We start from the raw sequence: 25,507 nt of genomic DNA on the forward strand, positions 1-25,507 counted from the left end.
TGTTGCGTTGTTAATCGTATTATCACGTCCACGTCCTACCTCCACAATTTGGTTGTAAGACCTTCAAAGGCTGTAGACCCTGTATATGGTATCATGGAAAGATATTTGTTCTTTGTCCCCAGTTCCTGGTACAGTACTCCTAAAACCCTTGGAATTTCCTAAGTGATAAGGGTGATAGGAGCATTTTTTGTTCTAAAGAGGAGACTCTTGGTGGCCTTCTAACTAATGTCAGGAGGGGGGCTGATCTCCAGAAAGACCAAGCCTTAAATTTTCAACTGAAGCTTGAAATTTTCAGCCCCATCCCCCAACCTCCAGGGATGAGAGAGGAGCTGGAGGTTGAGTTCATCACCAGTGGCCAATAATTTAATCAATCATGCCTATGTAATGAAACCTCCTTAAAAACCTCTAAATGACAGGATTTGGGGAGCTTCTGGGCTGGTGAACACATCAATGTGCTAGAGGGTGGCACACCTAAAGAGAGCATAGAAGCTCTGAGCACCCCCACCCCCAGGCCTTGCCGTATGCATCTCTTCCTTTTGCATGTTCCTGAGTTGTATCCTTTATAATAAACCAGTAAATGTAAGTAAAGTGTGTTTCTGAGTTCTGCGAGCCATTCTAGCAAATTATTGAATCTGAGGATGGGGTCATGGAAAACCCCAATTTATAGTGGTTCTGTCAGAAGTACGGAAGTCCTGGTATTTGTGACTGGCGTCTGAAGTAGAGGGGCAGTCTTGTGAGACTGAGCCCTTAACCTGTGGGGTCTACTCTAACTCTAGATAGTTAGTGTCAGAATTGGGGTTAGTGTCTGTAGAATGAGAGAACTGGTTGCTGTGAGGAAAAAAAACCTCCTCTCATTTGGTGTCAGAATTGTCATGAGTAAAAATAGCTCACTGTCATCTACATCTTTGCATTCCCAAGGCCTAAGAGTACACCATGCATTTCAGTAGTTTTGACAGACTCTCTACTGGTGTCAGAGAAAATGCTTTGAACCACTAGGGGCAAGTTAGGGGGAGACATTGTGGTCATTTTGAGTTGAAACTCAAGAAAAGAGTCAGAAACTACTAGTCAAACTTTCTGCTCACATGGGGTGCTTTCATCCTCCGTATTGGTGGCTGTTGTATTTTTGTAAGTCCAGGTGCTTAGCTATCTCAATTCCTCAATAAATGGAGGTCTTAGAGGCTCGGGTCATGATAGTATTCTCAGGTTCATTTGGTTTATGCAGTAACCGTGAGTGAGAGACTGGACCTCCATTTTGGGAGTCCAATACTATCTGAATGTGGAGTAGAAAAAATGTAAATGGGGAAATAGGAGGTGTTCTAATAAAGTGTAGGCAATGATCCCAAACCATGATTTTGAGCGAACCTCTATTTGATATGGTAAATTACAATGAAACACATTGTTTGAAAACTATTATTGCCTTACACTAATCTTATTTTCCTAGCTTATGATAAAACTCTTTCTCAAAGCTGTTGACTGATGATGCATTCAGGAGATTTTCCCCCAGCATGCATTGCAGTGAAGACACAATACCCAACATCTGATGTATATCTAATAAACCAGCTGTAAGCTGGGTGTCACTTGGAATCTCTTATCATGGGAACCACATGAGCCATAGATTCTCTCTGTCATCCATCTAACATTCACACATTTTTCTTTGATTCTCCAAAGAGTAAATGTGGAGATGAATAGTCCTGTCTGTTTACTGGATATAGAAGACTAATGTTCTCTCTTTTCTTTTCCTTGCTTCTGCCATCCAGCTATATGTTCCTGTGATGTTTCCCAGCTAACTCACCAGTAATTTCATGCATGGAGGGAAGATAGAGAAATGTAACTGGATTTGGTGCAAGTAATTGGATTTCACTTTCTCCTTTGAGTCTCTCTCTATCTGTTGCATCCAAATGGAATATAAACTCTTTGAATTCATTAGAAACTCCACATGGTGGCCATCTGTTGCAGATAGAGTGACTGGCTCAGTGAACTCCGTTCCAAACCCTTTGAAACATGCTTTGCAACAGTGGTGCTGCGGTCTCCAGAGTAGCAGCTTCCGCGTCACCTAAGAACTTGTTAGAAATTCCAATTCTCAGGCTCCCCCCAGACCTACTGAATCAGAAATTCTCAGGGCAGGCCTTAGCAATCCATGCTTTAACAAACCCTCCAGGTGATTCTGATGCACAGTCAAGTTTGAGAACTACTGCTGTACATCTCTGCTACTCAAAGTGTCATCTGCATCAGCATCACCTGAGAGCTTGTTAGAAATGCAGAATATTGGACCCCAACTCAGACCAACTGAATCAAATTCTATATTTTTACAAAATACCCAGATTATTCATGTCTACAATGAGGTTTGAGAGGCCATGTCTTGAGTCTGGTTCCATGCTGGCTGCACATTGAAATCACCTGTGGAGTTTAAAAAACAAATTGAAGCCCCAGAGATTTAAATTGAATTGTTAGGAGGTGTAGCCTGGGTATTTGGATTCTAAAAGCTCTCCAAGTAGTTTTTATACGCAGCAAAGTTTGAGAACCACCACCTTATGTCATAATAGAGACTGGGAAACTAATATTATATTTTCCAGCTGTCTTATTTCTTCGAATAACCTAACTTCCTCCAAGCAAGTGTATCTGAGCATGGAAGGCATATGCAAAGCAGAATCTGACTCTGCGTGTGTGTGCAGTCATGGTTTTCCTGTAGTAGCAGTTCAGGGATCCCAGTGTTTATCTCCGGCTTCACACGTGTCGAGAGGTAGGGCATCCGTTCTACTGGGGTGGACCTCAGCAGCGGTGCAGTGGAACTAGAGCCTGCAGTGGGAACAGAAGCTCCCTGGTTTCCTGGGTACCTGATGATGGAGAACAGTCCCTCTGGTGAGCACATTCTGTGGTATTGTTCTACAAGTCATCCTAGAGCCCTTCTACCCATTTTGTAAGCATTTGATTCCTTTTAAATTCTTTTCCACTTAAACAGCGACAGTGGTTTCGTTATCTGCTACTGAGCTCTGACTGCTCCATCTATGTAAGATATAAATTCGTGTTCATGTCAGTCATTGATCGTTCATGAAGTGGCTGAATTGAGACATGTTTTGTGTAATATGAATCCCTTTCTTTCCATTTAAGAATTGGATTATTGTCATCAGAAACAAAAATTAGTCATAAGAAAACTACTATGCAATCCAAATTTAACAATCCTAGTTAAGAACAGCTCTTTTTCTAAATGTTATCCCCACCCTTCCCACTAGTATACATTCCTCCCAGGCTTGAGTGCTCAAGTCATATTTGTGATGATTATAAAATCTTGTGTACTGACCTTGCCCCATCCAAGTCTTAAAAGCCCTGCCCATTTGGAAAGGCAAGAATGATTCCTTCACTGCCTGGCTAAGAAATATAAAACGATTTTTTTTTTTCACTTATTTCAGGAGTCAAAACCAGGCATGAGTTTTATCCTATAAACTTATATATCTGCTTTATATCTACCAAAGCAAGAGAACCAAATTTAGTTAGAAACATGATTTTATTTTCAAGTGATATTTGCGTTGACTACAGTCTTTCACATTAGGCATCTCTGATTTTTCAAGAGTATTTTCTACACACAAAGGGTAACAATTTTGGTGGCAGAAACTGATGGTCCAGCAAGGGCATGGATAGGAAAAGAGAAAGTAGGGGAAAGAGGAGGGTAAATGGTAGACTGAGGAAGAGGGAAGGCCCAGCACAACCAAAGTAGCCACAGATCCCCTGCACATGTGAGAGAGAAGTTGCCTATAGGCCCCACCCTGCATTTTAAATACAATTTTTAATTTTCCATGTGTTTTGGATGTCTCCTTCCATGTTGGTGGTTGAAAGTTATTAAAGCATTCCCAAAAGCTGTTTAGACGGAATCTCCTGCGTAGGGATGCCAGTGACTGTTATTCTAAAGAGGCAGAGTAGCTTGAGTCAATGCGCCATCCTTAACAAGAATGTCCCAAGTGCTTTCTGCAGTTTTTCTCACTGCCTTTCCCAAATCGAGCTCCGTTTACCAGCAAAGGAGGCAGTGTAGGTGGTTGAAGACAATTTCTTGCTTGGGCTCTCCCACGTAATGAGGCTCCGTTCCTCATTACCTTCAATCTTTCTTTGAAAATCATCTCAAAGAGTAGCTCCCAATTATACAACAGCTTCACTCCTGGATGGTGCTGGGGGAATGTGCAGTTAGACTTACAATTACAAGGGAGGTAGAAGGAGAGACCTGGCAGCCTAAAGTGGACTGAGACAAATGTGATGTTTTTGAAGCCAGATTCTCTGAATTTATAAGCATTAAAGATTGTCTTCATCTACAGTGAGTTGGAGCTAAATCCCACACGGAGGTTGACATGTATTTAGAGACACACGTGTTACTTACATTCTCCTGTTGTGTGGGTGTTTGTCATATTTAATTTGTTGTTGGTTTTATGCATTTTTCTTTCACTGGTTGTGGAGGTTTGTGGCTTGCCTTTTAACTTTGCAAAACTTTGGTACAAAGGAAATTTTAGAACACCAAAACATTTTCCAAATAATTTCAAAATGAACTGGGTCCCCAACTAATTTGATTTGTAGGAAATAAAGAACAAAGGCTTGTTAACAGAGAGCTTTAAAATGTAATTACTCACACGTGCAAACATGTTGAAGTGCGGGTTCTCAACAAAGGCAAACCATGCAATACTTTCATGCTCTAACTGTCGCCCATTAAAAAAACTCCTGTGCCATATGCAGGTGTGATTATACAGCCAACTGCCAATTCTGACTGGCTCAAGGATCCTTTTAAAACTGTCCAGATGGATATGAATGTTGGATTTGGCAGTTAAATTATAGATCCCAATATATCCCTTTTAAGTACTAAGGCACTGAAGCAAAATATCGATGTTTCCCCCACCCCTAAATAGATTTCAAAAGAACAGTTTGGGTTTTAAGCTGGGAATTATATTTCCTCATTTCTTTTGAATCTCGGGATAAACCTTGTTTTGATTTTTATCATTTTTCTTCAGTTCAAATATCTAATGAGCAACGTCAAAAAAATTTTTTTTGGTAGTTAAGAAAAAATGAGTCAGAAACTGGCTTTTGAGGTGACCTAGTGTCTTCAAAGGAGTGCACAGAGAAGGGGAAATACAGCAATGGCACTATAGCTCCCCTGAGTAGCTCCCCAGAGCCTGCCATCTGCCCTCCAGAGACAGAGCTTACAGGAGAAGGACATGAAAACAGAACTGAGGGACAGGAAGGCGTCTCCTTGATTCCTGATGTCATGAATCACCAACACACACATCTACCGCCCCCGGGAGAACAGGGCTTAGCGGCAACTTCCTATCAGCTTTGCTGTGGGAAAACGCCATAAATATCATCATTACCATTTCCGCTTGCTCAGATTTAAAGTCCTCAGGAAACTTTCAAATAACTTTCGTGGCTGATAGAATGTGGTTTTGCCTCATCTGATGTGCTATGCAGGGCTTCCTTCCTGCAGACAGGAGCATCTGCAACACATCCCTAGAGTATTGCCCCAGGCAGGCCTCGCAACAAGACTGCTGAAGTGGGACCCTGGTGCTTCAGGCCTGGGGAGAGGGTGGAAGAAAGGAAAGGGTGCTTTTACATAGTGCCTGGCTCAGTCCAGGTGTAAGGCATGTGATGGTATATGTAGTGGTGACTTGGGGGTGAGTTGTCAAGTGGTCCAGAATTCCCATTGTCATCCAGCCAGGTGACAACCAAACTTCAGTCTTGTACCTTTCATATTAGGAAATAAGCTCAGAATGAACATTCTAGATGAAATGTAACAGGCAAAGTGGAAAGAAAATCTGGGAGTCATGTGACTTTGTTTAACTTTTAAAATACTTTTATGTGTAAACAGTGACAGTAGAGAGAGGAAGCAGGTGATAGGCAACAGGATTAACACAGTGACCTCACATTTTCTGGCCTGAGGGTGAAATTACCTCCAGTCAAATTCTCTCTGAACAAGCTACCCCATCTGCTTCTTCCTTTCACGGGTACAGCTTAAGGATTGTCCAGATTACATACTGTATTTCATGTGAGCATCACTAATAGACATATAGACTCATAGATATCTCAAACGTAACATGCCTCAAATTGAACTCCTAATCTGGCCCTAAAGCTTATTTCCTTCTATTGATGGCAAATCCAGCCTTCCCATTACTCAGGCTGAAAACTCAGTTCTTCACTTTCTCTTACAGTCTACATCCAATTCTTCCAAAAATCCTCATTCTTCTACCTTCGAAATACTTTTCATCACGTCCACTGTGACCGCCCTAGATCTGAGCTAACATCATCTCCCCCTGTATCTACTGACACCCTTGTGACTCTAGAGTTTATTCTCAGCTAGAGGAGCCTTTCAAACAGAAATTAGATCATTACCACTTTACGCCAAACCCTCCAATGGCTTCCCATTTCACTCAGGGTAAAAGCCCAGGTCCTCATCAGGGCCCACAGAGCTCTAATGACCTGGCCCATGACTCGTCCCTTACAAGTCTCTCCCTTCCACTGATCTCCTTGTTCTTTAAACAACCCAGGCATGCCACTGCCTGAGCACGCTGTACTGCTGTTTCCTCTGCTGAGAATTCTCTTCCCACATAGCTGACTGCCTTGCTTTCCCACTTCATCTTTTCTTAAATGTTTCCTTCTCAAAGGGGCCTGCCCTGACCGCCCCCTTAATTATGATAACTGAGACTTCCTAGCACCCTCAACCCCCTTAACATCTTACTTGCTGTATTTCTTTTCTCCTGGATATTTATCACTTTTAATCATACTGTACCATTTTCTCATTATTGTGTTTGCTGTCCCTCACCCCCAATGGAGTGTGAGCACCACAAAAGCAGGGGTTTCCCTCTGTTCTGGTCACTGATGTTCCCTAAGTGCCTAGACCAGTGCTGGCGCAGAGTAGGTTCTCAATAAATATTTGTCGAATGAATGAAGTCACCTCAGCTGTAATGTTATCAGATTCTACTTTCATATTCCAGGCGTATTTGTAAGGGGTTTGCACATTTGTGTGGCACAATTTAAGCCACACAAAAACCTTATGTCGCAGGCATTATTATCATCCCAATTTACAGAATGAGAAACAAAGGCAAGAGAAGTAAAGAACCTGATTTAACACACACAGGAAGAGGTAGAGCTGGAATTGAGACCCATGTCTATCCCACTGAAGAGCCGGGTCCCTCGCCCTGCTCTACCTCTCAGCCCTCAGGTGAATCTTCCAAATGGCTGGGACCCCGCTCACTGTCCTCTCTGTCTCCCTCCATTCCCCTCTCACTCCAGAGACTCCAGCGTTCTTTCCCGCTGCTCACGTCTGCCTCTGTATTTGCTCTATGCTTTTTTAAAAGTCTGATGAAGCTAGAATCCAAATCTCCCGACTGCTGATTGAGTGGTGTTTTTGTGGCACCAGGCTTACTTGCCTACATGAGTACAAACTGATGATGTTTGCGTTCACGTATCATAATACAGAGAGATGCATACCGCAAAATCTCTGTGAAGAGCATGAAACTTGGCCTACATTTTGAGAACAGGTCTGATTCAGTTCCAAGCAGAATTATTTTAACTTAAACTCAACTTCTTTTTCATGGGGTGCTATCCTACGGGTAAGAAATATGTTCATGCTGGATCTGGGGCTTGGATCTCTTTGCTTTCTTTTGGGTCTCTTTATCCCGGTGTGCTTTTACTTCTCAGTAATGTCCAGAAGTTGAGTCAGATCCCAGCAACCTAGAGACTGTAACTAAGGATTTGAGGCGTATATATTTTCAATCTTACTGGCCGATAAATAAACGGTTACTGTGAGTGTGAAAATGTAGTCTCCCCCAATTACGATGCAAAAGCGCATTGGAGGGACAAATCCACAATCACTAGTGGAGTCACGTTGTGATCAGCCCTCTTCCAGCTTGACCGCACTGGGGCCCAGCTATGGAGATTACAAATGCTATTTACCTACATCAGATTTCCCCAAAGACTGGAACAGCGCCTGACCTTTCCACAGAATTTGCTTAAACCCTGCCCCCACCTGCTTATTCTTCCCTTGCCCTACTCTTTTTCCCCTCTTAAATCTTTACTTGAATGATATTGACCCACTTCTTGCATTTTTCTTCTTTCTACTTTAAAAACTACTTCTAAAATGATCTATAGGAATAAGATCAGGAAGATATCAAGGATGTCTGCTCACACCATTCTATTCAACATTGTACTGGAGGTTCTAGACAGTGCAATAAGACCAAAAATGAATGAACAAAAGGCATCCAGATTGGAAAGGAAGAAGTAAAACTGTCATTATTCATAGACAACATGATCAACTATGCAGAAAATCTGATAGGATCCACAAAAAGAGCTACTAGAACTGACAAGTAAGTTTAGAAAGCTTGCAGGATACAAGCTCAATATAAAACATTCTATTGTATTTCTATATACTAGCAAGGAACAATTAGAAATTGAAATAAAAAATCTCAATAAATAGCATCAAAAAAATGAAATACTTAGGGATAAATCTGAAATAGATGAGAAAGATCTGTACACGGAAATTTATAACACTGTGCTGTGAGAAATTAAAGAACAGTTAAGTAAATGGAGAGATATATCACATTCATGAGTAAACTACTCAATATTGTTAAGATACCAGTTCTTTCCAAACTGATCTATAGATTCAATGCAATCCCAATCAAAACCTCAGCAATTAGCAAGCTAATTCTAAAATTCACATATAAATGCAAAGGATGTGATATAGCCAAAAAAATTTTGACAAAAAGAACAAAGTTGGAGGACTAATACAACATAATTTCAAGACATTATAGAACTACAGCAATCAAGGCACTGTCGTATTGGTGTGAAGACTGACAAGTAGATCAATGGAACAGAATAGAGATCATGGAAATAGACCCACGTATATACGGACAAACTGACTTTTGACAAAGTGTAATGGCAATTTAGTGTAAAAAGAATAGCCATTTCAACAATGGGATATTCATGTGCAAAAAAAAATTTAGTCCACAACTCACACCATATACAAACATAAACTCAAAATGGATCATGGACCTAACTATAAAACCAAAAACTATAAAACTTCTAAAAGCAAACATAAGTGAAAACCTTTGTGACTTTGGGTTAGTCAAAGATTTCTGAGCTATGACACCAAAACACAATCCATAAAAGAAAAAACTAAGTTGGATTTCATTAAAATGAAAAATTTATGCTCTTGGAAGACCCTGTTAAAGAATGAAAAACAAGCTACAGACTAGGAGAAAATATGTGCAAATCTATATCTGATAAAGGGCTTATATGAAGAATATTTAAAGAACTCATAAAATTCAATAATAAGAAAATAAACAGCCTAGCTAAACACCAGGCAAAAGATATGAATAGCACTTCACCAAAGAAGATATACAGAGGGCAAATAAGTCCACGAAGAGATATTCAGCATTGTTTGTCATTAGGGAAATGTAAATTAAAAACACAAGGTGATACCACTACACACCTATTAGAATGACTAAAATTAAAAAGGCTAACCATACCAAGTGTTGGTGAGGGTGTGGAGCAACCGGAATTCTTATACATTACTGGCGGGAACATAAAGGGGAAACCTCTTTCCACTTTCCGTCTCTTGCTAACTCTTCTTAATGTGTGACGAGAGTGGCAGCTGAGGCTTTTACTTTCCTTGTATGATAGTAGCTTCCTCTGGGTACTAGCATTTACGACTTTACAGACTTTAAGATACTTCACTGTTCTTACTTCCACCACATTGTTCTAATCTCCTTCCTTTCTGTTTCTCTGGAAAGGATATCACTTTATGCTTTCTATATTCATTCTGCCCCTGCTGGCTCCTTCCAGAAGACAGTTGAATCTCCATGCCTTTTTGTAAACATTAGAGAAATTACCTTATCACAAAGTCACGACATTTTCCTTCTTTAGGGGAAGAAAAAAAATGAAGCAGGTCCTCCTCGCCACTGAGCATGCCAAGGACAAATCCTCTAGACTTTCCCTTACTTTTCCTCCACAAAACCGCTGGACTCTGTTTAGGAAAGACTAAGATCTGGGGGAGATGCTGCCTTTCCTACATTTGCTGCCCCTGGTGTGAACTGAGCCAGCCCACCACCCTTCTCTGGTCTCCATCTTTAGCACCTTGTACTTTTACGTCACCAATGGGTGAGGTAGTATGAGCAGGTGAGAGGTAGCAGTTTCTTCCATCAGGTACAAAAGTCTCTGCCAAGTCCCCTGCCTTAGCTAATTGAGTGCTTAAGCAGTGAAACAGAAGAGGTTTTGAAAGAGAAACTGACATTTAAAACAAAAACCATGCTAAAAATGAAGAATAGGTTAGACTTTTACTCTGAGCACACGTTTCCCTACCCCTCCCTCTCTAGGCTGGGAAGAACCTGGCAAGTTCATACAGGTGGTGCCACATCACACTAAGGGAACACATCAAATGTGTTAGGGTCCGTTTTCATGTGAAAGCTATGCAATGAAACCTAATGCCAATTTTGCATATGAAATTCCACTACTTTTTTTTTTAAATGGTCTGTCTTATAATTTTTGCTGTAGAGTTAAATTAGAAGTCGAAGGAAAAAGATGACTTACAGTGGAGTGTTCTTTACATAGCTTAAGAAATCCAAGAGTTACTATGTCTCATAATGTGTCTTAAACATAATAGCACTGTTTTCCACGTCTCATCTTTCTCAGCTTGTAATGTGCCACACGCACAAGATACTTTGGAGGATGTTGGGGCCTTACTCTTTAAGTTCTCATTTGGAGACATGAAAGGATATGGGCCTAAAGTAAGACAGACACATGTTTATATCTTGGCCCTGCCGGTAAGTACCTGAGTGACATTGAGATATTATCGAACTTCTTTGAGCCTCATTTTCCTCATAGGTATCATATAGATCAGGGGTTGACAAATGTTTTCTGTAAAGAGCCAAATAATAAATATTTTAGGCTTTGCAGGAAAACAGTCTCTGTTGCAACTACTCAATTCTACAGTTGCAGCAGGAAAGCAGTCCTAGGCAATAAACGAACAGATGTGGCTGTGTTCCAACGCAACTTTATTTACAAAAACAAGCTATAGGCTGCATTTGGCCCACGGGCTGTAGTTTGCTGATCCCTGATGTAGGTGATGACGCCTTCCTCTCAGTGTTGTCATAAGGACTCTATGCTATATGTGGAGTGAATAGAACAGTGCATGGCATAGCGTCAGCTCTGAGACATAGTTCTCTCATCCTGTGCCTCTGTGATTCATTTGGCTGCCTCTGTGACCCAAGTTAGCACGCACTTGGGTAAGGGGTGTGTTTGTCAGCAGAGCATCAGACTGTTCTGGAGAGAGTTTCTCTTTTCATTCTTCTTATTATGTGTGAAAGTACTTTTAAAGCTCTGAGCACAGTATGAATGCCAATTGTTATTTTTTTCCTTCCTGGGGTCAGGGCAAGGAGAGGGAAAAGCATTCCCAAAGGACGTGACCGCTTGGCCCAAGGCAGCCTCTTTATTAATTCTTCCTGTAGAGCTTTGAGAAAAAGCAGAGCTGATTGGACAGTGTCTTTTCCCCCTTCTGGAAAAGTTTTCTCATTTTGTGGTAGAGAAGGTCAAGGTCCATGTAAGATTGCAGTTTGAGAAAAATGTGGCATAGTTGAACAATTTCTGTTTAAGCCTCGTCCTGACATGGTAAGATGAAAGAGATTTATAGGAAAATATATGTTGCTGTTGAATTAATATCAAGAAGTAGAAGCTACTCTATAATTAGTTTTCAGACTAACCCTGAAAATAACATTTGTTGGGAGTCTTTTCTTATTTTTTAGAAAGTAATATATTTCTACTTTAGAAAATTTGGAAAATGTAAGAAAGTATATAGGCAAAAAAAAAAAAAGCAAAAAAATAAACCCCCAAAACCAGCATTACTCTCCCCATCTAATGTTGACTTTAAGTCTTTTACTCCTTCTCATCTTTTACAGTAGATGGAAACTCTCTCCATCTTTTTAGTTTAGAAAATTGGAATCATACCTTATATTCATAGGGTTACATTTGTATGCTGCTCTTTTCACAATAATAGCATGAAGTGAACACATTCTTATGTCTTTAAAAACTTTTTATGACATCATTTTTAATGGCTGCATAAGATTCCAGTTTTGAGATAACATATTTGGAGGCTGATCTTTCAAGACTGCCTTTGGGAACTTTCACTCCTTAGCACCTTTGCCAGAATTGGAAAAAGAAAAAAAGAGAGAGAGAGATTAAGACTCAAATCAGTTTGTTTGTCTTCTTTTTAAAGTGGCAAAAGGCTTGGTGCAGGAGAATCATAAGACAACAGGATTGTCCTTTCCAGCTGGGTCAGAGCTGAAGTGAGGCAACTGAGCATGAGTCCAATGTGGCAACAGGCTAGCAGCATTCCCACATCAGCAGCCAACCTGTGCTAGTGGGGCACTGTCTCAGCCACAAGGCTGCCTGGTGACAATTCAGGAGTTGACAGCATCTGCTCCTATTCCATAGTCACAGCATGCATGCCCCATCTGGATTAATTGGGTTGTTTCATCTTGGACATTCTCCTGTCACAGAACATTCCGTGCTTGTACGAGCGATAATGAGTTACCCCAGGGATAACCTCTTCAGAACTAATAAATCTGTAACTCTTAGAGTGCTGAATACATCAGCTCCTCTCTAAAGATACAAAGCATTGCATTAATAACATTTAATATTATAGTATTTGGGTCTGGATGAGTATGAAACATTTTATGTTAGCAATTAACCCTTTTGTTTGTGGCATTAATGAATGAGATTAGAGTCGGATTTAAGCATTTGTTACATGACAAAGTCCAGTGACCTTAATTACTCTAATCTTATCTGATCTAGATGAATGAAATGCATTTCCAGTACATAGAATGGTAAGCATTGTTACCTTATAATGTGTAAACTGCTAGTCAGATCTCTAATGTTAAAAACAGAATGAGAAATAATGAAACATAGACTATTTTATGCATAAATCTCCAAAAACAAAATTAAAGGTACCTCAAGTCTGGGTCACATAACATCCCGCTTCAATCCTTTTCTAATTTTTAAATAAAAATTGCTTTCTTGCCCCTGACTATTAAAGTTTTACCTACCCATTGTGAAAACAACAGATGATAAAAAAAAAAACTTACAAAGAGAAAATAAAAACCACTCATGATCCAACCTCACAGATATAACCACTGTTCGCATTTTGGTTTATATCCTTCCAGGGAATTTTCTTCTATACATGTATATGTAGAAATATATATTTATTTTCCTAATACATAGAAATGGGATCATGTTATATATATATTAATTAATAGCATTCTCTTTTTCATGATAAACAATAAGTCCTGGGTTGATATTGTCCCTCTTCCTCCATTCAGACCACAGGGAATAATTGCTTATGTTCCTCTTCAGAGCAGCCGCCACCTACCCAACTTCTGGACGTCTCTCCCCAAGACTCACTGCAGAAGACAATCCAGCCTCCCCGGATTCTACTTTCCTCACTGTCTGTGAAGTCCACCGCACAGATCATTGTTAAGGACTTCACTGCTGATTGAGATGATACACAAATAACCACCATGGCAGGTTCTATAGATGTGACATACTCAGACCTTCCTGATTCCTGGCTGAGTGGGCTCTGGGTGGCCTGAAAGACTATTGTTTGTCATCTTTAATCCTAGGTAGAAAGTTCATCCAACTCTCCCTCACTTAGGCCTTTTCCTCCCTTTAGCCTCTGAAGATCAGTGATTCTGAAGCTGTCTGGAGGGATGATACAGTTGCTGTTTTGTTTTCAAGTATTCTTTTTTTGTGGTATAATACACATAACATAAAATTTACTGTTTTTCCATTTGTAAGTGTACAGTTCAGGGGCTTTAAGTACATTCACGTTGTTGTGCAGCCATCACCACCGTCCATCTCCAGAACTTTTTTCACCTTCCCAAACTGAAACTCTGTCCCCATTAAACAATAACTCCCCATTTCCCTCTCCTCCCAGTCCCTGGCAATCACTATTCTACTTTTGGACTCTATCAATTTGGCTACTCTAGGTACCCCATATAACTGGAATCACATGGTATTTGTCCTTTTGTGACTGGCTTATTTCACTTAAATCTTCAAGGTTCATTCATGTTATAGCATATGTCAAAATATTCTTCATTTTTAAGGCTGAATAATATTCCATTGTATGGATATACATGTTTTTTAATCCATTCATGCGTCGGTGAACACTTGAGTTGCTTTCACCTTTTGGCTATTGTGAATAATACTGCTATGAATGAATATGGGTGTACAAATATCAGTTTGAAATCCTGCTTTCAATTCTTTTGAGTATATATCCAGAAGTGAAATTGCTGGATCATATGGTAATTCTATTTTTAATTTTTTGAGGAACCACCATAGTTTTTCCTACAAAGGCTGCACCATTTTACATTCCTGTTAGTGATGGACAAGGATTCCAATTTCTCCCTCACCAAGACTTGTTACTTTCTGTTGTTTTCAATAATGGCTATCCTAATGAGTGTGAGATGGTATCTTATTGTGGTTTTGATTTGCATTTCCCTAATGATTAGTGATTTTGAGCATCTTTTCATGTGTTTATTGGTCATTTGCATATCTTTTTTTGTGAAATGTCTATTCAGGTTGTTTGCTCATTTGTTAATTGAGTTATTCGGTTTTTCTTTTGTTGCTTTGCTTTGTTTTGTTTTTTGACTTCTCTTCCATTGTAGATTGATACTTTTATAAAATAAAGTAAAATTATTATCAGTGAATTACTGGATATCAAGATGAAATATGTTAAGATGAAGTTCTAGGGCATCTGTTTCTAACCATAATGAAGTAAAAGGGATCAATTCTTCCATCTTAAACAATTAGACAACCAGAAAAATATATGAAACAATGGTTTTCAGATATCTGACAAAAGTCCCTTTAGGAGTATGAGCCTTTCAGAGAAGGGAAGCAAATAAGGTGAGTCCTACTATTGCCTCTGCTCACCACTTACTGCCTTTACCTTACCTACAAGCACACCTGGAGAGTGTCTACCTGATCCCTGGTAACGTAACTGCCTGCCAGAACAAAGTCCACCACTATGTGAAGGAACACAGCAAAATCCAGCCCCTGACAGTGAAAATTCACACTCTCTACAGTCCAATAAAAAAATTAGCAGGTATTCAAAGAAGCAGAAAATACAATCCAGAAGCAGGATATAAAATCAACTGTTAGAAGATGAATTATAATAAAAATGAAACAGCAATAAATGACATACAAAATATTTCCCTTTTTTAAATTACTAGATTTAATGGACTTAAAAAAATTACTCTATCAAATTGCTATAAAAGTTTCTAAATGCTTACTGCTGAGTTCTGTACTTACTTCTCCCCAGTCCACAGACCACACTTGGTGTAGCTGTGCTTAGACCAATTTTTTTTTTTTTTTACAAAAACCCATGCAGATTGACTTGAATATGTGACTAGGGCAAAAAATCACATTTGACTGTATGGCCATACAAGAGCCTTGAGTCCCCAAGTGAATTACATATCTCCAAGGATTCCAGACTGAGTGACTCCCCCCTCAGTGGGTTTCCAGCACCATGCCAGACCCCAAAGGAACACCCGCAGTGAAGACCCCACTGAGGTGAAGACCAAGTCCTCAGAGTGAAGCGCTGTTGAATTCAAGTTTGTGGCAAAAGCACATCTCCCCCGGGGCAAGGAGTCGAGCCCTTCAGTGTGGGCAGTAGAATCCGTCTACAAGGACAGGTTGCTTGATATCTGCTTCATCATCTACCAAGTTCTTCATTCTCTTTGGTTTCCTCACAGAATCATTAGCGCCCATTTTCTATGACTGGGTAATTTTGGTCTATTGGTGAGAAAAACCGTGATGTGCCAGAGTCCTGAGGATGCCTGTCTTGGCTGGGTAACCTAGAGTCACAGAAGAATGCACAGAAGAAAGAGAGAGGCGACACTTAACTAGGTTAGGTCAAAAGTGAAAGATGCTAGTCTTTTCATTTTTTAATTTCAAGTCCACTTCCCTTTATCCTGCTATGTAGAATAGAACCTCATAGTGATTATAATAACGTCTTACAGGGCGCTCTGCCAAGACACGAGAAGAGGTGCCCCGACTTGGGCATTCATGTCTGAAACTCTGGGTGAGCACCCGGCCTGGTTATAGACAGTCGTGGCAAGTCTCTGAAACAGCACCTTTCCTCTTTCCAGTGGGAGACTGATCTGTGGGTTGCTGCGTTTTCATGGATTTCAGTGGGTGCTCCCGATATGAATGTGGAAACTTCTCATAAGATAACAAATGGCCACTAGGGATGAATGCTCTAATTACTTTTGGTTACAGTAAATAAAACTATTTTGAAATGGATCAGAGGTGTTCTCTATAAAGGACTCTTTTACTTATCCTCATGCTTGGCTAAATTGGTTTTCTGAAATGAGAGTGTAATATTCCTGAGAGACTGAGTGTTCATATTGAATGATTTTCATTTAAAAATAATCATTTAGGGGGTAAAGGTGAGCTCTTGCACTAAACTAGAAGTGGCAAAAAATTAGATAATAAGGAATTTATTTTTTGTTTTTCTGCTTCCTAACTTTCCTCCTTGACATTCTCTAAATTTCTATTATTCGTCACTTTTTTGTTGTTGTCTCCATGTCCTCTCTTGACACCCTCAACCAATCCCTTGGTTTCACATATCACCACTGCTTTCTGAGAAACAACCAAATCTCTCTTTATAGCTATGGATGGGACTTGTTATTTGAGGTAATAAATCTCTAACATCTAAGCCATCTTGGTTTGGTATTCTCTTGCTTGCATCTGAAAGCACCTTGACTCTCTTTCCTCTCAACAATAATGGGAGAGTGAATCGTTCTAAAGCCAAGTCATGATCACGTTAGCCCCGAGTTTAGAAATTTCCAGTAGTTCCTCACTCCTTACTGAAAAACTCCAAATTTACAATCAAGCATTTAAGACTTCCTAAATTTTGTCACAACTTACCTTTCTAAGCTTATTTCCCATATGCTTCCTTTACATGATCCACCTTAAGAGCTGGGGGGCGGTGGGGTGCAGCCTGCAGCCCACCCCACTTCCATGCCTCCACCTTGCCCCCAGGGACTGAACGTGGAACTAGCTGGTGTCAGCCTGATTTTGACCTAGAAATTCAGTTCTGTTTGGGAGGCAAAGGTCATCTTTGGAAAGTTCTTTTGTGTCCCAATGTAGAAAAAAGAGCAAATTGAACGTCCTGAAGGTGAGGGTTGCCTTTGAGAACACAGCTTCTAGATCCCCGAGCTCCAGGATCAACACTGCCGTGTGGTAACCCTTGTGTATTGTGTGCCCTTGAGATGAAAGGTTCTCCTCTGGCAGCAGGAGGCACACCCAGAGAATGCTGAAGCTGCAAGGCCAACTTCCAGCACAGAGAAAAACAAAGAGGAACAAGACCCAGAGGCGGCCAGTGTGAAGGGACACACCCAGCAAGTGGCAGGCCGCTGCCCCTGCCTCAGCAGCTGTTCCTGCTGCGGTCCGAGAGGAGCTGTGTTTGTGACTGCAAGCTCAGGAGTTCCGTCAGCGCATTCTACTGACCCCAAAGGGAGGAAGTCTCCACCACGAAAGAGAGTCAAAGCCCGAGTCAAGGACGAGGTGATAGGCCTTCCCCCTGCAGTGACGTCCCCATCTGGGAACCTCCACCTGGTTTCCAAATTCTCCAGGCAGAGTGATCACGGAGCTGGCCAGTCAATCCCAGACCCCCCACCCCCTGTGACTCCAAGAGTGGGAGCTATACCCCTCAAGCACTTCTTGGGCAAAGTGGGAGCATGGGCCTGATCAATGGGACTGGAAGTGGTGCCAAGGGAGCAAGGTATTCCCACCTACTCTTCTGGTCAGAGAGCCCCTGGCCTAAAGAATGTAATTCTGCTGACCACATAAAGTCCCAGGATTCCCAGCATGCAACACACTGATGACCCCAGCAAATTCTGTGACCCACAGGTCTTCTTCTAGACCTTCCCATAGCCAGACTATTGTCCAAAGCCCACGCCAGCTCATAAGACATTAGCCCAAGTGGTGCATATGTTTTCAAGCTGCAGAAGCTGCATTGAGGGTTAAGTTGAAACTACCACCCCTTTCCACATCTAGAACATCCTTAGCAGCAAGACAGAGAGGAGCAAAGCCCCTCTGAACACACAGATATCTGTCCTGTAATGAAACCTCTCCCACAACAACCCCCAGTTCCAGCCAACCAGGGCCAGAATTCCTCCCTGAATACCAGACTGCAGCCAACTCTGTGCATCCTGCCACCAGAACACAAACCTGCTGTCCCCTGGCCTGAGATAGGCCTAGGTAGAGAACAAACTGATTCCTTCAGTAGGCAGCCCTGCCAGCTCTACTCCACTGCTCCTACCTGGTACTGGGCCAAATTTGATGCCTCCAAACCAAGCAGTTGGCTCTGTCTCTCACAGGGGCAACAGCTCCTTGGCAGCTCTCAGTGTCTGCCCCCTCTCCACTAGTGTCCAGTGGAGATTCCTCCGCCCTGGGAGAGAGCCCAGACAGACTATCTCATGAGCCGCCAGAGCTTCTGGAGCACTCCTTACAAAGTCAGAGACAGCCAGCGTATGCTTTTCCCTGATGAGAAAACATTCACAGCAACACAAAGAACGCAGAATGCCGGCTTATTAGATGGACCTCTGAAAAGACTACAAGGGTTCATACAGGCCATGATGGCTCAACGCCAAAGCCTCGGCAAGGGACTGGGCTCCAGACACATGTGGGGGCTCCACTTGTCCTTCTGGGATATTGAGATGTGCCCTTCTCTCCAGATAAAGCGGTTCCACCTTCCATGAACTCCCAGTCTGGGGCCATAGGACCCAACCACCCAGACCATATGACTCCTGAGCAGACAGTTTGGCTGAAATTACAGCAGGAGTTTTTATGAAGAGAAGAAGAGGAATCAGGGACAAATGGCTGTACCACAGTGCTCCCTCCAGGATACGGAGCTTTATCAGCATGGACCTTGGGAATTTGTTCAAGGGCCTCATCCTCGATACCAGATGACCCCTAGTGACCTGGACAAGCAAAGCCATCTTCTGATAGTATGACTATACCACATTCTCTGCTCCTAGGGTCATGGCCCTTGACGCCAACATGCCAGGGATCAGATATGCCTCCCTGGATTTGCAGGAATGATAAGCTCTGAAATGGAAGGGGCAAATGTCCTCAACTCTGCATCCAGACCAGGTCTTTCTGGAGTCAGTTGGCCAGACAATATGTCAAAAATTGCAGATTTTTAAAACTTCTCTCCTGGCCAAGGGTCTTAAGTGGTCTTGACTGAGGGGGGAGTGGTTCCAAAATGCCTCAAAATTGTCTGCAGAGATGTTTCAACAGCAGCTGGCAGAGAAACGTCAAGGCCTTCTCCCTGGGGTAAGCATGGCAGGCATCAGCCTCTGCATGGAAAAGATTAGGATGATCCCAGGCTCTCAGAGAACATTCTCGTTTTCCCTCAGAGTCCTACCAGGGATGACTTTCCAAAAGTGATATCCTACAAATGGGCCTTGAGTTTGGGATGGTCCTTAATGTCATGAAGGGATATGTCAATTTAAATGTCAACACAGGATTCAACTCTTAGATGATACCTCAAATGATGAGAGGCTCTGTGTGCCCTGGGGAGATGACGAATTACACTCAGGTGGCTCTGAGATGCTGCCTGCTCAGGAGAAGATAGTTCCCCTGCCATCTGGTGAGCACCCTCAGCAGGAGTGTGGCATGGGCTTCAGGCCATTCCTTCCCATAAGGTCCAGGAAACAAAGAGTGGTTTGCAAAATCTAGGGAACCAGTCAGACCCACCAGCATGATTAATGGCCAGCTCCGTCATAGCCACCGCTACCTCTCAATCCTTTCAGAAACCCCATTAGCCTCAACACAGCTCCTCCAATTTGACATGACCTGGGGCAGAAGCCCTTGAATAAATCTGTGTCAAGCAGCCATGTGCATTCTCTTGTTATGAACCCTCTGAAACCGCCCGCCACGTACAGTCCAGTCATCATGCTGGGCTTGCCCTCGGGGAACCTCAAGCTCTTCCAGATTCCAGTGTCCATGGTGAGCCTGATGGCAGGCCCAGATTCTGCTGCTTTCACTAAACAGCCGCATCCTAGGCTTTGCTGCTGCTCTGCTTGTTGATCTGCTTCTGTGCATATCCAGATGTCTTCTCTCTAACACAACTTGCCTCCAGAGCCCAGCTGTCCCCAAACCTGCTCTCCATTATGATGTCTGAAAAATATCCAAGTTTGCAATGCTCAGTTTTACCTGATTATACCATCATACCATCAAGACTGCAGTCAACTCAGATGACAACTCTCCTCCAGCTCCTTCACTCAACTTGTCATCAATGAATAACATGCCAGGAACGGGCATTAGTATGCAAAATCCTCGAATTTCAGGTTTCAGTGCCAACCCTCAGCCCAAGGGGAATGACCCAGCTACTTTTCACTCTCAACAGATGCCCTTCCTGAATGCCATGGGATCCAAAATACTGCTTCATGGTGTTCTGATGGGGCCTGACTTGATGTCACACAATCCTACGAAGGGTCATGGGTCTCAGGAACCTCGGATGGTATCTCAAGGACAGATTGGTTTTCCCAGGGGTTCCCTCCAGTCTGGATCTCTTCCACAGCAGGTACCATTTCCTTACCATGGCCCCAGTGGAGACAGAGCATCTTCCCAGGAGACATGGGTGTTGCAGGAAAAGGCACACTTGGCCATCCCAACAACCTGCCTCCAAATTCAGCAGCACTTTGGAAGACTGCAGGCCCGAGGGGGCCCTTCACTGTGCTGGGGAACAGCATGCCTTCAGTGTTTATGGACCCAGATGGGCAGAAGGTCATACCTGAGTTGAATCTGTCCTCTGTTACATTCAAGAAGCCCAGCCAGACCCTGAAATAGTTCCATGAGGGGAAGTCCCAGGCCGTAAACAGCCCTAGGGTCCTACACCTGGCTTTTTGCACAGGGGATGATGGGCAGACCAGCCCCCAGAATGGCACTAGCATTGCCTGGCATGGGAGGTCTGGGGTTAGTGGAAACTCGGGTCTCAGGTTGGGTACAGGTACATCCATGCCAGTCCTCAACCCAGTGAGATCACTGGCCTCTCTCAAGCAAGAGCAAAGTATTAACAAAACACACTAAAAAAAAAAAGAGAGAGAGAAAAGAAAAAAAGAAAGGAAAAAGAAAGAAATTACTAAGTTCAGCATAGGGTAGGGAAAGCAAGGAAATCTTTCTTTTTAAAAAATAATGAAATTTAGGACACTTGCTTTTCAGTTTAAGTACTCCTCAGCCCTGTCTGTGTGTCTCTCTATACAAATCCACCCCCTCACCCTTCGCCATTGCGGCCTCTGTTAAGTGTGTTTCCTTCCCTTATGCCCCACCCCCACCCCAGGCTGCTCACGCCGTGCCTCCCTCCCTCTTTCCTCCTGGGCACTGCAGTACACGCGACGTTATTTTGGGGAGATCAGTCTAGTAGAGTCTCAGCTTCCCTGCTGAGCGTCCTCCTGGTTTTGGGAGGGAGAGCGAGGTCTGTCCTTGGGATGTTTTGTGGCTTTTTTCTCCCCTGTGACTTTTTCTTTGCCAATATGCCCTTCCTTTCCCTCCATTCTTGTTTTCTGTTCTCCTTTTATTCTGAATTCCCAGGTGAATTTTATTAATGTGGGAGTGGAACAGATGCTAAAAGTTATCCAGGATTTTGTTTTTGATTTTGTTTTTTTAAATTTTGTGGTTACTTCCCTTTCTTCCTCCTCCCCCGCACAAAACATTCTGTGTAACTGCCATTAAATTTGGTACAAAACCACTCACTGGGGCTGTGACATCAGAAAAATGAAATATATTGTTTTTTATAAATTTTTTTTAAAAAAGAATACTTTAAGGCTCAACCCAAAAATGACTCCCATGAGACTCTTCCTGATCTCCCCGGAAAGACCGAACATCATTTTCCTTGGAACTTGCTGCTGACATCAAACACTTTCTTTCGTCCTTTTCTTGTAAAGTATTTTTTTTGTGTTTTATCTTTCCTATAAATTGAAACTAAATGAGAGTTGAGTCTGAGTCTGCTTCAACTTTGGATACTCCCCAGGGTTTTGAATATAGATGTTCATTGAAGGTTAGGCATACAATTTTTTCTCTAACCACTTTACATTATCCCTAACATGGGGAGAGGTGGAGGGAGCAGTTAGAACAAGCCTCACAGGTTGGGACATGATACTCAATTTATGAAATTACGAGTAGATTCGAAGAAGACATAACCTGAGCTATTGAAACTGGCAAACAGTTGGCCATTGATGATTAAGCAGCTAGTAACTATGAGGGATCGGAATTGGCCACCTCCAAATGTGTCTCTGCCTGAAAGACACTTTGGCTCCCACCCCTACTCACTGATCAAAGGAGTTTGGGATGGGAGGCCTGCCCCGGGAACAGGCCATCACCATAGACATCTCTGGGTATCTGGGAGGGTCCTTGCTAAGCCCATTCTTAGTTCTGGTTGCCCTTTATAAGAGATATTTACATTTGTAAAGAAAATCTCCATTTGTAAAGGTATACTCTTCCCTGTACCAGGAACAAGGAGGGGATGGTCTTACCTAGAACCTTATCAGAATAGAAGGAGAGGACTTAAATCTGCATGATAAGCTTACCCATTGTTAACTGTGCTGTTTAGGCAATGTGCTATCTGACTCCCACTAGGTTCCTATAGGTAACATCCCCCTGGAGCCGGGGTCACCATGGTAATGGGTGTTTGAGCTATTTTCTTCAACTGGAACCCCTTGTCCACCTCAACCAGCTGAGACCACCAACCCATCAACTGGGCCCACGTAGACAAATGTCCGATAAGTGACCTTTTGACGTCAAGAGGTTAGAACTCCACCCTCAGGGCGTGCTAACGCTGCCATTCTGTGAACATGCCCCTATGAAGAGGCGTGAAGCCTGACTCCGCTTGTGCAGATCATCATCACCAATTACCTCATCTCTCCTCACCTCCAAACATTTCAGACCACCTTGCTCCCTACTCCATTAATATCCCTCAGTCCCTATTTCTGGGGAAGTGAATTTGAGATCCATTCTCTCGTTTCCTCGCTTGGCAGCCTTGTGATTATTAAACCCTCTCTCTCTGCAATCTCGTCATCTGACCGATTGGCTTTCTGAGCGGCAGGCAAAAACGGACCTGGTGCCGTAGCACTATAAATAGCTTCAGAGAAACTAAGCAACAGAGGACAGAGGGGTTTGTATGAACTAACAAGGTGTTAACAAGGAGGGTAAAATGCCTGAGTTCTGGAAAAGGAAAGGGAAGTTTATAAAGTTTGCTTCTTAGCAATGCAGTCAGGCAATATCAGGGCTATCTGTGTGTCTTAGTCAGTTCAGGCTGCTGTAACAAAATAGCATAATAGACTGGGTGACTTCGACAATAAACAATTATTTCTCACAGTTCTGGAGGCTGGGAGTCCAAAATCAAGGCTTCAGCAGATTCAGTGTCTGGTGAGGGCCCTCTTCCTGGTTCATAGATGGCTGTCTCCTCACTGTGTCCTCAGATGGTGGGGGGGACAAGGGGGCTCTCTTGGGTCTCTTTTATAAGAGCACCAACCACATTCATGAGGGTTCCACCTTTATGACCAAATCACTTCCCAAGTCCCCACCTCCAAATACCATCACATTGCGGGTTAGGTTTCAACGTGTGAATTTTGGGGAGATACAAACATTCAGTCTATAACACTAGGGTTCTGTGCTGGCTCAGAAATCACTCCCCACATCAGATAAGGAGAAAAGTCATGCTGATGACAGCCCTACACTGCCAATGGTGCCTCTTGAAGCTGTGGACACTGGGCATTAATAAAAACCTTCCTCACAGTGTCCTTCCAGAAGAGCTAGAGGTTAAAATTTTATTAGATTCAGTGCCATTATAAAATGATTCTTTTGTGGCATCTCCAAATTAGTTTCTTATTCAAAGGAGTCCCTGCTTAGTTCAATGAGGGCTTAGAAGTACAGAGCACACACAAAGAAGAGAAGAAGGTCTGTGTCTCTCCATTTCAGAAAATATTCTGAGTACACGCCTACATCTTAATTTTTTGCAGCCATCCCTCTTTTTTTGTTACTATTTTCTACACTTTATTTCTATTTACATTCAAGAATTAATCTTCTGAAGACTCTTCATTTTTGAAATGTTTTCCATTAAACTTGCTTAGGTATCATGATGATAGCACTCTGAAAGTAGCCATAGACAAATGGGTGCCATGAGCACATGCCTTTAAGAAATGTCATTTCTAAGATTCTTAGCCTCTAAATGCAACGATAATGAGGAACCCCAAGCCATTGGTGCTCTAGGCACCACAGACAAGCCACAGCCAGCCCACAAGGAGTTTAGTCACACTCCTGAGTTTAATGCTCTCTATTAACTCACAGCTGTACTCCCTTTAAATAAATCTAACTTATGAAAATGTAGACTTGCCCAGTAGAATAGCCGGTAGAGTATTATCTGCTGAAGAAAGTGATTCTTTGCCATGTCAATACTTTAAATAACAAGCTTTAGTACATTTTAAAGTTTGAAACTTTTATTTCCCAGGACCTCTGGGTTTGCTGGAAATGCGATACACCTATATTCCATTCATTGTTCTACCACAGACGATCTAGCACTCGGCAATTTCTGAAGCCAGTTAGAAGTAGGATGAACAGCTAAGGGTGTGGTGTACTGTACGGCTCGTGAGTCCAGAATAAGAAAGCAAAGAAGAAGATAACTGTTCTAGCTCCCTGTTGATTGATTTGCTGTGAATCAATTTTGAACCTCAAAAAGTCATTTTATTTTGCCCACAGGGAAATCACATTAAGCAGCCTGCTCCATGTAAAGTAGTTTGGGTTTCTGCGAAGAAAGAAAATGTGATTGGAGTTGGCAGAATAGCATATTACATGTGGAGAAAATCAGGTCATCAGAGAATATTGGAGCTTAAGTGGTCCTTAGCATTCTCTTAATCAGTCTCAATCCTTCATATTGTAGATGCAAAAAGTATGGTGGGCATCTTAGTTTTGTCTGCCCAGCATTTCTTCCCCTCTTTCCAAGACAACCTTAAAAGATGGGTCTACTTCCAAAGAAGAGTTCCAAAGGGGGATGGTGTTATTGGCATCATTAGTGCAGGCCTGAAGCGGCTCCCTGAAGGCTAGAGTCTTAGGTAACACTAGCTTCGTGCAAATTTTTTATGTACAGTGGGTACCAGGGAAAATCAGCTCATCATGTGAATTGACAGAATGTTCCACATTTATTATTGTCATCGAATAAAGCAGGTTTTGGATTTTTGTTTTTGTTTTTTTCTGTTAGTTTTGATTTATTTTGCTTTGGCCCAGGTGGGATAGAACAGAGAATGTAATTACAAATTATGAAGCATAACCATGCATTGACAAGAATACAAATTTAAATTTAGCTTTGAGTTTGAATTAGTCTGCATAATTTCTAAACCACACAGTCCTTCCTTCTATCTATAGTCCTACCTAAAAAATAAAAGACAAAAGAGTCCCTGAGTTGAGATCTAGCTCTCTGCTCTGTCTTATACTC

General features: G+C 42.1%; 1 pseudogene; it reads left to right on the forward strand.

The window, feature by feature from the left end:
• The first annotated feature begins 10,727 nt into the window (after nt 1-10,727).
• Nucleotides 10,728-21,061, forward strand: LOC101392861 (B-cell CLL/lymphoma 9 protein-like; annotated as a pseudogene).
• Nucleotides 21,062-25,507: the final 4,446 nt, after the last annotated feature.

The sequence above is a fragment of the Ceratotherium simum genome, chromosome 18, assembly GCF_057802395.1.
Source record: "Ceratotherium simum simum isolate JZ-2026a chromosome 18, ASM5780239v1, whole genome shotgun sequence".
Classification (NCBI taxonomy): Eukaryota; Metazoa; Chordata; class Mammalia; order Perissodactyla; family Rhinocerotidae; genus Ceratotherium; species Ceratotherium simum.